Source organism: Salvelinus sp. IW2-2015, unplaced genomic scaffold (assembly GCF_002910315.2).
Source record: "Salvelinus sp. IW2-2015 unplaced genomic scaffold, ASM291031v2 Un_scaffold3416, whole genome shotgun sequence".
NCBI lineage: Eukaryota > Metazoa > Chordata > Actinopteri > Salmoniformes > Salmonidae > Salvelinus > Salvelinus sp. IW2-2015.
Genome location: NW_019944696.1, coordinates 41,360 through 57,921, shown reverse-complemented (window position 1 = coordinate 57,921; position 16,562 = coordinate 41,360). Strand labels below are relative to the sequence as shown.

The window sequence follows — 16,562 nt, the reverse complement described above, 5'->3', positions numbered from 1 at the left end:
AGCCGTGTTATACACCGGCTCCAAGTTCTGGATTGTAGAGATCGAACAAGATGACGACCATCGTTTATTAGACAGCCACTACTAATTCTGTAAGAGCATCGCACACTGGATACCCTCACTCACGTCTACCACCACAGAGATCAAGAGGATGATCATGATGTGTGTAAGATAGCTGTGATGCCTAAACAATCGATCTTACAAACCACTATCATGCTGTTCAGAGAGTCAATGAACAACACACACGAGATTAACGTAAACAACTACTTCCAGAAGGGACGATGATATGGGACTTAGGGACTCGCACTCCCTGTGGGAACCTACAGCTATTCTGATGCACCCAAACAACCGTTACAAGACTACTTATATCTGTACGCAGATGAACTCGGAGAAACACACCGTGTTGCAGACCTCTAATTTCTGGAGAGATGTACCTCAAACAAACACCGGGATACAACACTATTCTGGAGAGATGACGCAACCACAGTTACAAACGCTATGTCTGTACGAGAGTCGCCCACACAGCAGTGTGATGTGTGTTAGAGCACAATCTAAACTGGGAGAGATGACGCAACACACTCGGCCTGTCAACAGACCGGGGACACTCTCCTAGTTATGTAGCAGGATGCCCACCCAAAGACCATCACGCGTGCATCGCTAATAGCCCTATAATCATAGTTGTAGCATTGATCGATCCAAACAACTACTAAGTTAGAACTAGGTATGTATGCAGAGCGAAGAACGTTGGGAGTAATAGACACACTGGATATTGTCATCGAACGACTACATTGCTTGAGGCGACGCAGATGATAGAGAAGAACAGCGCTCAGCGAATGACACTGGCAAGAGTCGAGTAACGAAGGGATGACTCGCATAACGATCAGGACACACGGTTACATACCAGTAACTTCTGGAAGAGAGTAGTGACACCTCATATAAGCAACACAACGTTACATAGGTGATTCATAAAATGTGGTTGTTAAGATGATATTGACAAGGACACACTGTCGCTATTACAGGAGCACTATTCCTGGAGAGATGACAATCTTTTGGGATCCCTGGAAAGAGCGCAACACTTATTCTGTAGTTCTATGACAATGGAACACCGTTCACAAACCTATTAGCGTGTCGAGAGAGACTGAGCGAACACCCCTCGCATACAAAGCGTTATTCTACTTGTAGGCAGAAATAGCGATCTACTCACCCAAGTTAAGGAGTGTTCATATTCTGCTAGTAGGGGAACAGCTGTACGCAATACTGAGCTATACAGGTGTATTTCACAATCACATCTATTTTTTGCTATGAGAGAGGTGAGCGGTGAGAACAGCACGGAGGCAGAGACAGCGTCTTACACTTGTCGCTTGTGATTGACCAAACACACTCAACGTCTTATACATTTGGACTCAACACTCATAACTTTAACTCGAGTAAGGTCGATGACAGAACGAACGGCAACCGACGTTAACGCATCTTCCCCTTAGTAGGACACTATTCTGCATAGGAGAAAGAATCATATGCGCACATCCGGACACTCAAGTATCCTTCAGAAGAGAGATTGCTACACACAACGTCAACATGTTTGAAAGAGCACTCACTATGTACCTGGCATGAGGCAATATCGACCGCCTGAGGGCACAACACGTGCAAATCGCACTCGGCTATACTGAACCTCGTCAATAGAGGCGGTAGCAGAGTGAGCGTAAGTACACGGCCCGTCTACAGACGTTCATTCAGAGGTGACGAGATTGTCCAAATCGTAGGGAAGACTATTGCCTGCTCAGCTGCATAGACTCAGAGGCCACACTAAAGACATACACGCGGTGTACAAAGACACGTGTATTCCTCGTAGAGACTTTGGTACCGACTAACAGCAACACCCAAACAGAGTACATAACATAAATCTTCTGTGAGATTTGCTACCAACTCACTCGCTCGTATCTACGCATGAGCACTATTCAAGCTGGAGATGACCAAACACGACTGTCATAAGTCAGAGAATATACATGGTGAGAGATACGAACTCTAAGAAACACGATCTGTGAAGCTCGAATAATAGTTAACACGCTCTTAAATATAGTTAAACGCTGAGTAATGTAAGATCGCACCGGAACTACACACTCTGTTGACCATATATTTTGGGAGACGCATGTGATCTTTTTGCGAACATCACTCGAGAGTGGTGGGCTGCAATAGCATAGCTGTAGATGATCTATTTTATCTCTGCTAGAGGATACCTGTCGTTGGTATATTATTCCGCTGATAGAAGGTTTGTGCTCTATATGCTTAGATAGAATCTAATAGCAGAAGAGACTCGTATCGTACCCTCGGTGTCGTACTTAGGGTTATTCCTCGCTCTAAGCTAACTCAAGTTGTGTGTTTGAGAACGGGCGTGAGGTACCATTTGGTTCACTGTTGGCTACACTGTTTGTTTCTTACGCAAGCATGGATAGTGGTCGTTGTAAATCGGGATGTGTGGGTTTATGGTCTGTGTTAGCCAGTAGTTACGAAATTGCTTTTTAAAACCTTCCCTTACATTTTCACTCACTTTTGCATCACATGCTCAGAATTTCGAGTGTAAGATGTTGTCGTTATCATAGGTGTGATGTATGATTGTTGTCGAGCTCATTGCCTCTGACACACGAATAGTAGAATTGTAACGGTGGTGTACTGAGATCATTTCACAATACATCATACACATCGAAATATGTGTGCTCGCGGACAGATCTCTTAGCAAGCTCGGATAGATGGTTTGATTTGTGTCGTGGGGTCTCAGCATTTCTCCAGAATAGTGTTGTAAGGTGTGTTTGGTCATTCTCTCCAGAATATGTGTTGTAACGCGTTGTTTGGTCATCTGGTCCTCGCTACCTGGGCCATGGTGTAATTTGTGGTAATTTAGACTCAACGGTGTCGTGGTTTAGAAGGCTGTCCGAATCTATGCTCAGAATGAAATGTGTGAGAAATAAGATCGTTGAGGCCCAGACGCGCTGACCCGTGTATCCTGGTGTCATTATAGAAAATACACTTAGAGACGCGGTCAAATAGAGTGTGGTTTGTGTAAGCAGGAATTGGGTGTTTTGTGTTGACAGGCTTTCGGAGATGGACTAGATGCGTCGCCTAGAGATGGATGTTTGACGTTTGTTATTTGCTGACAGATTCTGTGGTGTCAGTGTTGATCGAGATGCAATTCTCACAAGGAATTAGATGCTAGGTCTTTTCGTTTCACTGGGCTGCGATGTACTTGTTGTTGCTCGTAGTGTGTCAGATACTAAATAAACCTTGCCTTCCTCACTCACGAATCGAGTAAATAAGATTCGTTGAATAGAACGGTAGATAGTGCTTTATGCGTACAGTTTGACATCGTCATACATCCAGAAAGTTGTGTTGATCTTGTTTACATATCTGCTTGTCGCTGTAGTCGCTAAAGGTACTGTTGGTCTAGTGGACAGTATGAACGAGATAAGTTGAATATTGTATACTAGGATGATGTCAGTTAGGTAACATGGGAAATCTCAACAGTGAGTATTATTCGTGGTAAATATGTTACCAAGTTGTGTATCTGGTGGTTAAGGTAAACTTTCTGAACAGGCATGTTAAGATGATTGATGCTAAAGCGTGATGGTTGTTTTGATGAGAGTATGTATCATTTCACGTCTCGCGAGACTCTTGAGTATGTTAGTAATTACGTGTGTTGTGTGTATTTTGAGTTCTTCTCATAGATGCTTCGTAAGTCGAAAGAAAGGAGAGATGTATAATCTGGGTGTCCAGCTCTCGCTGTCATTCTCTGAGTCCAGACTATGTAAATTTGGTTCTATATGTTTTATACTCAAGAATACTGGCGTTTAGATGTTTGTTAATTATTGTAGTCTATTAAGCTCTTGAAGTTGATAATTAGATGTGTAACGATGAGGGTTTAGTTAGTACACTTACGTCAGTGTCCAGACTTGCCAGTTCTCGAGACTGTACTGATTTGTTGTAACAATATTTAGCGCTGCATGTTGAATTGAGGTCTATCTGTTCCTCATGAGATAGTGCATTTTGGATAGTTCCTTAAGTCTTGTGGAGAGCTGTCGAATTTTTGTGAGTAGTGCATCACATACTACTCCATATGACACATAAAATAATTGTGGTCGTGTCGACTCAGCCATGTGCATTCCGTCGATTTTTGTGACACTTAAATCTTTCCTGTACAATACTTTAGACAGCAATAGATCTGTTGTGTAAGGTGGTGCTTCTCGCTGTCTCATTTATTCTCTCACATCTCTGCAAGATATGTTAGTATGCTTGGTTACTCTAATACTTTATTCCTGTGTGCATGATGTCACAGATACAAGTATCTCTTAGATCAATAAGGGTGTGTATTGAATATGTGTCGCTCTATGTACAACAGTACTTAGGTGCCCTGTAGCTTTTAGGGCTCATTTTCGGTCCTACCGCGACAATACAGCGATGATGATTGTACAAAACGGTTGATCGTAGAAATGGAAGACTATCATGTTAGCTTACAGAGATATGAATATCAACAAGAATTATGTGAGTATGAGTATGAGACGAGTGGTGTTTGTGAATTATTTCTAATTGCACAAGAATGATGTTCTCGGTTGTATCCGGTTGTGTGTTATTTTCGAGTCATCCTGCCCTACCTCAGAATAGTGTTGTAGACGGTGGTGTTTGGTCATCTCTCCAGAATAGTGTTGTAACGGTGTGTTTGGTATCTCTACAGATAGTGTTGTAACGGTGTGGTATGGTCATTCCTACAGAATGTGTTGTAACGGCTGTGTTGGTCATCTCTACAGAAATAGGTGTTGTTAACGTGGTGTGTTTGGTTTCTCTCTCCAGAATGTGGTAACGGTTGTGTTTGTCATCTCTAAGAATAGTGGTTGTAACGGTGTGTTTGGTCATCTCTACCGAATAGTGGTTGTCAAGCGGTGTGTTTGGTCTATTTCTACAGACTAGTGTTGTAACGGTGTGTTTTGGGTCATCTCTCCAGAATAAGTGTTGTAACGGTGTGTTTGGTCCATCTCTACAGAAATAGTGTGTACGGTGTGTTTGGTCATCTCTCGCCAGAATAGTGTTGTAACGGTGTGTTTGGTATTCTCTCAGAATAGTGTTGTAACGTGTGTTTGGTCCCATCTTCCAGAATAGTGTTGTAACGGTGTGGTTGTCATCTCTCCAGAATAGTGTTGTACGGTGTGTTTTGGTCATCTCTACAGAATCGTGTTGTAACGGTGTGGGTTTGGTCCTCTCTAGCAGATAGTGTAACGGTGTGTTTGGTCATCTCTTACTAGAATAGTGTTGTCAGGTGTGTTTGGTTCATCTCTCAGAATAGTGTTGTATACGGTGGTGTGTTGGTCATCTCTCCAGAATAGTGGTTGTACGGTGTGTTGGTGGTCATCTCTCCAGAATAGTGTGTAACGGTGTGTTTGTTGGTCATCTTTCCAGATAGTGTTGTAACGGTGTGTTTGGTCATCTTACAGAATAGTGTTGTAACGGTGTGGTTTGGTCATCTCTACAGAATAGTGTTGTAACGGTGGTGTTTGGTACATCTCTCCAGAATAGTGTTGTAACGGTGTGTTTGGTCATCTTCCAGAATAGTGTTGTAACGGTGTGTTTGGTCATCTCTCACAGAATAGTGTTGTAACGGTGTGTTTGGTCATCTCTCAGAATAGTGTTGTAACGTGTGTTTGGTCATCTCTCCAGAATAGTGTTGTAACGGTTGTTTCATCCTCCAGAATAGTGTTGTAATGTGTGTGGTGTGTGTGTGTGTGTGTGTGTTGTGTGTGTGTGTGTGTGTGTGGTTGTGTGTGTGTGTGTGTGTGTGTGTGTTGTGTGTGTGTGTGTGTGTGTGTGTGTGTGTGTGTGTGTTGTCAGAGTCAGGTGAGGACCCAGCAGCCTATGACATCCTGGCCAACCCTCCAGGCCCAGGGAGAGGAGGAGGAGGAGGCACGAGCAAGGCTTTGAGTTTGAGTTCTCTTGACCGACCCCTCTGCCCTGCTACAACATTCAACTCTCCTCTCACAGGGGTAAGTGTGTCATTATGAGCCCCACAAATAACATTTGTCCTTCCGGTTCTGACTATAGTTTTGAATAGGTTTCTGTCCTGCAGTAAGCAAAATAATGAGCTTTAGTCTGTCCACCTGTGACCGCCCATTATATTACAGTATTGTCCACGGTTACCCAGCCCAGCTACATTTATAACAGTGTTGTTGTTCTCACCAGTAGCCCTACACGTCACTGTATGTTGGGTTCCCTCCATCCGTCCCTCCTCTCCCCCGGTCCAGTGTGTTATTAAGCAGACGAGAGGAGGGATCATTATGATCAGGGTATCGATAAAGTCATAGTCACTACCGACCTGGCGGAGGGAGGAGGAGGTCATTAGTCACACCGACCTGGCGGAGGGAGGAGGACGGGGTGTCATTAGCCAGGGGCTCGCCACAGGAGGAATATTTTATGTGGAGGAAGAAGGGAGACTAGTAGAAGCAGAGCTTTTAATACTGTGGGTTGCTCTGATATGAGGGGGACAAAAATGAGGGGGTTAGAGAGATGGAGAGGAACAGTGAGAGGGTGGGTAAAGAGAGACAGAGAGAGGAGGATGGATAGAGGATTTTAGAGAGAATGATGGGAGGATTGTAGGATGGTAGAGAGAGAGAAGGTTGTTAGGATGGTAGAGAGAGAGGAGGTTGAAGAAGGATGGTAGAGAGAGAGAGAGGTGGTTTGATAGAAGGATGGTAGAGAGAGAGAGGAGGTTTTGATAGAAGGATGGTAGAGAGAGAGAGGAGGTTTGATAGAGGTGTGTAGAGAGAGGAGGTTTGATAGAAGGATGGTAGAGAGAGAGAAGGTTTGATAGGATGGTAGAGAAAGAGGATGTAGAGAGAGAGGAGGTTTGGTAGAAGGATGGTAGAGAAAGAGAGGAGGTTTGGTAGAGGATGGTAGAGAGAGAGAGGAGATTTGGTGAAGGATGGTAGAGAAAGAGAGGAGGTTTGTGTAGAAGGATGTTAGAGAAAGAGAGGAGGTTTGTAAGAAGGATGGTAGAGAAAAGAGAGGAGGTTTGGTAGAAGGATGTGAGAAAGAGAGGAGGTTTGGTAAAGGATGGTAGAGAAAGAGAGAGAGGTTGGTAGAAGGATGGTAGAGAAAGAGAGGAGGTTTGGTAGAAGGATGGTAGAAGAGAGAGGGGTTTGGTAGAAGGATGGTAGAGAAAGAGGAGGTTGGTAGAAGGATGGTAGAGAGAGAGAGGAGGTTTGGTAGAAGGTGGTAGAGAGAGAGAGGAGGTTGGTAGAAGGATGGTAGAGAAGAGAGGAGGTTGTAGAAGGAGGTAGAGAGAGAGGAGGTTTGGTAGAAGGATGGTAGAGAGAGAGAGGAGGTTTGGTAGAGAGGTGGTAGAGAAAGAGAGAGGTTTGGGTAGAAGGTGGTAGAGAAAGGAGGAGGTTTGGTAGAAGGATGGTAGGAGAAAGAGAGGAGGTTTGGTAGAAGGATGGTAGAGAAGAGAGGAGGTTTGGTAGAAGGATGGTAGAGAGAGAGAGGAGGTTTGGTGAAAGGATGGAGAGAGGAGAGAGTTTGGTAGAGAGGATGGTAGAGAGAGAGAGGGTTTGGTAGAAGGATGGTAGAGAGAGAGGAGTTTGGAGAAGGTGTAGAGAAGAATGTAGAGGTAGAGAGAGAGGAGGTTGGTAGAAGGATGGTAGAGAGAATATAGAGGAGAAGATGGGATTGACGCTACGCGGCACGGCAGGCTGCCGTTAGCCGGAGACGTTAGCTAGAGACGTGTGTGTGAATGCAGACAGCGCTAATTGCCTCCACACACGTTTTCCTCCCGGCCTCGTCACTCATCCTCTCTTCCCCCCACCTCTCGTTCTCTCCGTCTTGGCTGCAGCGCACTGTTCTGTGTAATCTTCAGTCTGAGCACGCGTCCGCTCTCTCTCTCTCTCTCTCTCTCTCTCCATCTCTCAGTGGAGCTCCCTCCCCCACTCTTTCTTTCTCTCTCGCTCTGCTCTCGTTCTCTCTCTCCTCTTGTCTCTCTCGGCTCGCTCTGCTCTTCTGGCTGATGCAGTATTAATGGATCTCCTGGGCTGTGGGCCGGCCTGCGCTCTCTCTCACACACTCACACACACACACACAACACACACACACGGAGGGTCGGCAGCGCTTGCATTTACACTCCTCTCCCCATTCAGCTGCTCCCCGGCCGCAGCGCTACAAGCTAACCATTTACAAGTGCTATCGATTGAACCAGCGCCTGTTTGTTCGTCACCTACCCTACCGGTGGTGTGTGTGTGTGTGTGTGTGTGTGTGGTGTGTGTGTGTGTGTGTGTGTGTGTGTGTGTGTGTGTGTGTGTGTGTGTGTGTGTGTGTGGTGTTGTGTGTGTGTGTGTGTGTGTGTGTGTGTGTGTGTGAGGGGGGGTTACACACATCCATTCTCACATAAGGATTATTCACACACCAACTGAATTCACAGAGCGCCCCCAGAAAAGCCTTTGTGTTTATATGTGTGTGACAGATGTTGAAAACCCCAACCACGGTGCTACAGCCCATAATTACAGCAAGTGTTGAAAAGCTGGAGCCACTGGTGTCACATCACAAGTGTAGAGCCGTGCTAACCCGTTCCCTCTCTCTCCTCCTCTCTCTCCCTCTCCTTCTCTCTTCCCCCCCTTCTCTCTCTTCCCCCTCTCAGTCCCAGAAACTGGCTGCTCCTATCAGACGTCCTGAAGAGACTCAGAATGTCCTCCAGGGCGTTCAGGGCAGCCTTCGCCCATCTGGAGGTAGCAACCATCGCCGAGGCAGAGTTCTACAAGCAGGCGTCACTGTCGCAGCTCTTCTCGTGCCCCGACGAGCTCGCCGCCTTCCTCCCCGACAGCAAGGAGCTGCTGGACCTGGTTGAGACCAGCTCGGAGCTGGCTGCGCTGCTCGGCTCCTCGCTAGAGTGTTTGGACAGCCGATGGGAGCCCAAAGGGGCCCGGGTCAAAGCTAAAGCCCGCTCGTGACCCTGAGATACACACACACAGAGGGTGACTCAATAAGATCTACTTTCTCCTGAAGTGGACACTCCTTCACTAGTTCCCACAAATCTGGTGCAGTTATTTGGCTAGTGGTAGTTTTCCACCATATTTCTTATACCAGTCCTTTCCTTTCAAATCGGTGAAGGGAAGTGAACACTTTGGGAGGAAGGAGAGAGTATTGGGACGTAGCCAACACACACACATGCTCCATGTGTATCTAGTGTACCGTTCCCATGCCCTGTGAGGACTGGACGTTGAATACTGGACAATATCCCTTCAAAGAGGAAACAGACCCCAGCGCCACACAAACTGCATTTTTAAAATAAATATATTATATATGTATACATTAACAGCCAATTTTATTTGTTCTATATATATATATATATGTATATCCATACTGTATATCTGCTGCTTTGGTTGTCATGTTGTGGTCAGGTTGTCGGTTTTGACACTGTTTGGGTTGACTAGGCTAGTGAACAGGTCAGGAGCAATGTGAGTCGAATGTGGACCTCTGAGGTAAAGGTTATTGTTTGACTTTGGATCATGGCAGTGCACTTGATTTAAGCTTTACCGACCCATCGGACTTTGTCAGGTGCTTGATAGATATATATAGAGGTGAACTGTGACAAACATTATAGCACTCATGGCTCATCCCAAAGATTTGGGGATTTTTATTTTCGACATTGTGTCTAAAAACCTAGCTTTATTTGTCTCTTATTTATGACAATGAGGAATGAAGATGTTTGATGTGGGTTTTATGTAAAATATAAATGTAAGATACGACATGTTAATTGGAGAGTGAGATTCATGCTTGAARTTGTAAATAAGATGACCATTTCACTAACTGTTTTTCTGACTGGGGTGTTTGATTGATTTGTTTGTTTTGGCAATGTAAGTGTTTKAACTTTGTAATTAAATACACTATTATTTGTATTTATATTTTACAAAAAAGTTCATTTAAATAAATCGCAATAAAAGTTAACCTTTATCGTATTTTATTAATCTAAATCATTTCCATTTTTAGGTTTGTGAAATTCCGGTAATTTCCCCAAAATTCCCAGTTTTTCCAGAAATTCTGGTTGTAGGATCCCTCCTTTCCGGGACTCTTCCACCAGGACTATGGAAAAAACAGTTTGTCACCTATTTATTTGGTCTGAAAAATACTTTACTATTCACATTTGCCACTATGAATAACCTACCCCAAGTAAATCTAGCTCAGATACACGCGCTCAGTTTTTTCTCTTGCAGTCGGCTTGGTGGTTTGTGTGTGTGTATTGAATCTGTGGTTTTAACTTGCCACGCTGGCTATCTCGCGCTCCGCTCCGCTCTCAGGGCACTATACTTTCCATCCTTGTTGGTCTTGTTTTAAGAGGAAGAGGATGCGACTTGTTGCCAAGGAATAGTTTGGTTCGAGTCAAAAGTAGGCTAACCCTTGCCCAAGTATCCCAAACGCTAAATTCTACGCCCTCTCTTCCTTCACACACATCGTCCTGTAGTTAAGTAGAAAAGTCTGTCAGAATGTGGGGGAAATAGGACCATCCTATTAGGGGTGTGGCTGAATAGGTATGATACTGTGTGGTGCTGCTAGTCATATCTCCTGGTTTGTGTTTGCGTAATATCCAGATGTCGTTTTACAAAGCCAGGACTAACAACACACCGTCAACAAGTTGGCACAATCTTCCCCTGCATAGCAGCGCCTGATTATCCGCAGGAAAGAGTGTTTGCGCCAGATGCAGGTTGTTTAATCTGTTGTCCTTTTCTAGCTCATCAAAATAAACTTTGCTCTGACGCTTGTAGGTCTTGTTGATTTACCTCCGGTGTTTTATGTCCTAAGTATAAGGATATGAAAGTATCCCCTAGGCAACACACGTTTCCCCCGTCATATTTGATTTAATTTCCAAAAATAATGAACTATCTATGTATAGGCCAACTTTATTCGTGTGCTAGCATGGTCCGATAAAATATCCCTATTTGAATGTTGGCTAGCGGCTATATCCAAAATCAGCCATCAATATTAGAAATAATCCAACCGTTTTTTATGTAGGCTAACATTATCAATTAAGCAAACCGGTAACGTTTTCTCTTCTGCCACACCAATTAGCGAGGTTTGGCTAGATTTTCCCACTCCTTGTCTTTTTGGGGGTAAACGTGTGTAGGCTACTTAATAAAAAAAACTATAAATTACATTAGTGGGGTAATTATTTCCTTCCCGTTCAGATTGGTGCTACCACGTGGGCTAATCCCCCGTTTATCTATTCGCTGTGACATTGGAGGCTCTGGAGCGCGGAGGGGCGTGTAGAGAAGGGAGAGTGAGGGGGAGAGAGATAAAGGAAGCCTTGGCGGCAGTGCCGGCGCATCTGTTGAGAGGCGAAGGGAGGGGGACCTGCACGCTCTCTACATACATTTTTTACTGCTGTCATAAAGACGTGCGCGCGCACACATTCTCGATCCTAGGCGTATATACAGTATTTATGTGCATGTGTCTGTCAAGAGGGAGGTCGGGCTGTGTGAGTAAAGTGCTTGTAGGGGATACGCGCAGATTTCTAATTTGGGCAGGAAGAGGGGGGAAAAAAACTTTCAGGTGGATTAAATAACCTCGAAACTAATCAATTCAGCGGAGGCCTTCCAGGACGCTACGCAATGCGGTGCCGAAGCACTAGGCCAACAGAGAGAGAGGGAGTACGAAGCGGGGCTAAGGTGTTTGCAATCAATCTCAGACTAAAGGGGCGAGGCTCACTAAAAGCGGATGATCTCTGCCACTACAAAGAAACGGAAGAGTGCCTCTAGGCCCTTGGCTGCATATTATGAGAAGAGAAGCAGAAAGAGAGGGATTCTGAGGTGTAGTGTGAATTTGTGTGTGTGTGTGTGGGGGGGGGGGGGGTCTTGTCTCACACCCCTAGTGTGCATCTCATGATTTAGCTGCCAGATACTAAACTGACATTAATACCATACATGGCTTAACCTATAGAATGATATCCAATACACAAATTGACCTCTGGAAGCTAAAATCTTTATGACTTACCAATTGGTATTCAAACACCCTTCCACACACATTGTCGGACACAGAGGGTAGGCTAGGGTGTAGACAGAAGGCTTTAACGTATGCCTACGTACACACACACATCGCTGCTCTCTCTGGTAGGTAACAGCTACCAGCTCTCCCCTAACAGACACGAGAACGGGAGAGGACGGGATGGGAGAGGTCTAGAGGAGTGGACAGGAGAGAATGGGATGGGAAGAGGTCTAGAGGAGTGGACAGGAGAGAATGGGATGGGAGAGGTCTAGAGGAGTGGACGGGAGAGGACGAGGATGGGAGAGGTCTAGGAGGGTGGGACAGGAGAGAATGGGATGGGAGAGGTCTAGAGAGTGGACAGGAGAGAATGGGATGGGGAGGTCTAGAGGAGTGGACAGGGAGAGAGAGATGGGATGGGAGAGGTCTAGAGGACGTGGACAGGGGAGGAGAGAATGGATGGGAGAGGTCTAGAGGAGTGGACAGAGAAGGAAGAAATGGGATGAGGAGAGGTCTAGAGGAGTGGACAGGAGAGAGACTGGATGGGAGAGGTCTAGAGGAGTGGACAGGAGAGAATGGGATGGGAGAGGTCTAGAGGAGTGGACAGGAGAGAATGGGATGGGAGAGGTCTAGAGGAGTGGACAGGACAGGAGAGAATGGGATGGGAGAGGATCGGAGGGAAGAGGTGCGAGAAAACTAAGGAAACTTCAGGATCTGTGCCTGTTCTGTTGAAGCCTCCAAAGACTAGGCCAACGAAGATTCAACAGGGGCAGTGTGTGATGAAAAGCCTACCTTAATTAAATGTGTTGGTGGCAGTAGTCATTTGGATTGATTTGAATTAATTCGACAGGTATTTTTAATTAAAGAAAGGCTTAAGGCCTTAGTGATGACTCATCCTTCCACCTACCCTAGCACCAGTCAYCCCCATCAATAGGCCACGCTAGGCTCTGTGCTTATTCYCTATTATAACCTTGTAATAATGTTATTATCAATGGACCATTYCCCTAATCCCAGTGACCTTCTGACCTCTGTCAGTRATCACAAGCCCCTTAATGCATTCAGGACCAGTCTTCCCCTCTACATCCCTCTCTTTAATTTACTCAATTCAATTTAGTGGACTTTATTGTCATGGCAAGTTAAATTACTTACATTGTCAAAGTACCCATATAACAACCATGGTGGGACTAACAGTAGTAATAGTAGTAGTGGTGGTMTTAGCAGTAGAGGTAATGATATGCGAGTAAGGGTTCTCTCTCACACACTCGTGATCTCTCACTCACTAACTCATTCTGTCTTTCTCTCCCGCTCCCTCATCCATCTCTTTAGCTCCCTCTTTGTCCCCCTTTCTTTCACGCTAGCTTTCATGCTAGCTGCCTCCTGGTGGCGTAGTGAACTAATTCCATGGTTAGAGAACAGAAGATCATAGGTTTGAATCTCACTGATGCCGTGCCACAATANCCCCCATACCATCTCTCCTTACCTCTCTCTTCAGAAGCTGTGTTCTAACCAAGGTTATCTTATCTTAATCTACTGATCGTCTATCAATAGGGTGTTCTATGTGAATAGGACAAGGTCAGTAAAGGTCTTTTTTTGAGAGCTGCGTTGGACAGCCATACTGATATGAATGACTGTACAGCAGCAGCGATTTACAGGCACCTCAGAAACAACAGCGTTTATAGGAAAGTTAGCGCAGGCATCTCTTTCCGTCTTCAAGATAACGCTGGCTCGGCTTCCTCTGTGCTCAAAAACAATCAGAAACGCGGCAGATCGAGGGGGAAATGGAAAGAGGGCCGGAGGGGGAGTTGTGATAATGCGAGTGCCAGCACTGAATACACAGCGCCACCACCCGCTCTCTCCTCTTCGCTTGCTCCGACTGTGTGTGTGTGTGTGTGTGTGTGTGTGTGTGTGTGTGTGTGTGTGTGTGTCTGTGTGTGTGTGTGTGTGTCTGACTCTGTGTGTGTGTGTGTGTGTGTGTGTGTGTGTGTGTGTGTGTGTGTGTGTGTGTGTGTGTGTGTGTGTGTGCTTGCATTTACATGCGTTTGAGCGAATAAAAGCAGAGCCTTGGACTGATTCAACTGCTGCAGAATGGAACAAAGATCGGCTACAGCAACTTGAAAGTAGTTGCAAAAGATGGTCGCTTCACTTTAACTCCTGCCTAAAGCTAAGCAATAATGGGTTTGGTCATTTGAAAAGGTTCCTTTTGTTTGCTGAAAAAGTTCTCTTCAGCATGATTGTGATATCATTTATTGGAAGGCCAATGAATGTACACCTGGGTCCTCTGCACACCTACATGTACAGTGGCTTGAAAAAGTATTCACCGCCCTTGGTATTTTTCCTATTTCGTACAACCTGGAATTAAAATAGATTTTTGGGGAGTTTGTATCATTTGATTTACACAACATGCCTACCACTCTGAAGATGCAAAATATTTTTTGTGAAACAAACAAGAAATAAGACAAAAAAACAGAACTTGAGCGTGCATAACTATTCACCCCCCACAAAGTCAATACTTTATAGAGCCACCTTTTGCAGCAAATAGAGCTGCAAGTCTCTTGGCATATGTACCTATAAGCTTGGCACATCTAGCCACTGGGATTTTTGCTCATTCTTCAAGGCAAAACTGCTTCAGCTCCTTCAAGTTGGATGGGTTCTGCTGGTGAAGAGCAATCTTTAAGTCATACCACAGATTCTCAATTGGATTCAGGTCTGGGCTTTGACTAGACCATTCCAAGACATTTAAATGTTTCCCCTTATACCACTCAAGTGTTGCTTTAGCAGTATGCTTACGGTCATTGTCCTGCTGGAAGCATGCCACCGCCAATCTTCACTGTGGGGATGGTGTTCTCAGGGTGATGAGAGGTGTTGGGTTTGCGCCATTCATTGCGTTTTACTTTAAGCAATGGCTTTTTTCTGGCCACTCTTCCGTAAAGCCCAGCTCTGTGGAGTGTACGGCTTAAAGTGGTCCTATGGACAGATACTCCCAATCTCTGCTGTGGAGCTTTGCAGCTCCTTCAGGGTTATCTTTGGTCTCTTTGTTACCTCTCTGATTAACAAAATAGGAAAAATGCCAAGGGGGATGAATACTTTTGCAAGGCACTGTAGTATTAGCKCACTGAGCTAAAGCCTAGGTAGGGGAGCAAACACAATTATTCAGTTCTCACGCAAGGTTGGGCTACTCATCACTCGAGCATAGTACACCGAACAACCTCCGCTTCTCACTCACTCACACACACACACACACACACCCTCCAGCTCTGACCTCTCTTTGGAAGAGAAAGTGGTTACAAATTACTAAACACTGCATTTCTCAGAGGTCATATGACAGCAGAGCGGGTCATATGCTGAGTAGGCAAACAGTCCTCCTCCACCTCCTGTCCCAGCTAGCACATAACGTRCTGAGAACCATATGTTTCTTAGAGCTAGGTGAGAGCGTGGTTGTCCCATGGTTATTTTGAATYCAACCTTCCCACAACTTTCTGGGAACGGTGCAGGATAGTTGCTTGGCTTTGGAACACTCTCAGCACATTTAAGGAACTTGACAAAATAATGTATTTTATTGGTATTTCATTACTTTAACAGKGTGTTTCCTAAAAATGTAAACCTGGTTAAATGTAATACATTTTTTGGTTATGTTCAAGGAACTTTCTCCAACTGGTTTGACATTGGGAATAGTTCAGAGAACGTTAAGAAACAACGTTCTTCTGTGGGATTTTCCTCATGGTTCTATTTAACGTCATGTTCTCAGAACATTATGAAAACATTCCATAAAACCACAAGAAAACATTAGTAACGTTCAAAGAATCAAAGAATGTTATTTAAAAATGTATACTTTTGGTTCTCAGTGTCAACAAAACTCTATCCTCTACCTTGTTAATTGTGTTCAGGTGTGTTGGCCAATATTTGGCCACACCTGGTCTTAATGAGTGCTTGTTTCCTTTAAAATGTTGTCTGTTTGAATAGACTAAAATTAACATGCCAAAACATGGCATGCTAGCTGCCTCCTGGTGGCGTAGTGAACTAATTCCATGGTTAGAGAACAGAAGATCATAGGTTTGAATCTCACTGATGCCGTGCCACAATAAAAAAAGAAATGRGTTTGCATGGTTAATGCCTAAGCAAATATATTAACCATGTGTCCTATCTGTTCAAAAAGGTAACCTAAACTAGCAGAGTTATTGCTGAAACATTCACTGAACGTTTTAAGGAAGTTATACAAAGATCTCCAAATATCCAATATATTCTGTTTCAGACTGTAAATAAAACCTCCCAGGAAAATGTTCAGGGGACCATAGCTAAAACATTTCCCAGAACAGGCTAAATGTCCAGGGACCATAGTAAAACATTCCCAGAACAGGCTAAATGTCCAGGACCATAGTAAAACATTCCCAGAACAGGCTAAATGTCCAGGGGACCATAGTAAATCATTCCCAGAACAGCTAAATGTCCAAGGGGACCATAGTAAAACATTCCCAGAACAGGCTAAATGTCCAGGGGACCATAGTAAAACATTCCCAGAACAAGCTGAATGTTCAGGGGACCGTAGTAAAACATTCCCAGAACAGGCTAAA

General features: G+C 44.7%; 1 long non-coding RNA gene across 1 annotated transcript; it reads left to right on the top strand.

Annotated features, from left to right (window-relative positions):
- Positions 1–7,041: 7,041 nt before the first annotated feature.
- On the top strand, positions 7,042–7,520 carry LOC139025852 (uncharacterized). Its single transcript, XR_011477496.1, has 3 exons — positions 7,042–7,245; positions 7,304–7,399; positions 7,497–7,520. It is a non-coding gene; the product is annotated as an uncharacterized lncRNA (long non-coding RNA).
- Positions 7,521–16,562: the final 9,042 nt, after the last annotated feature.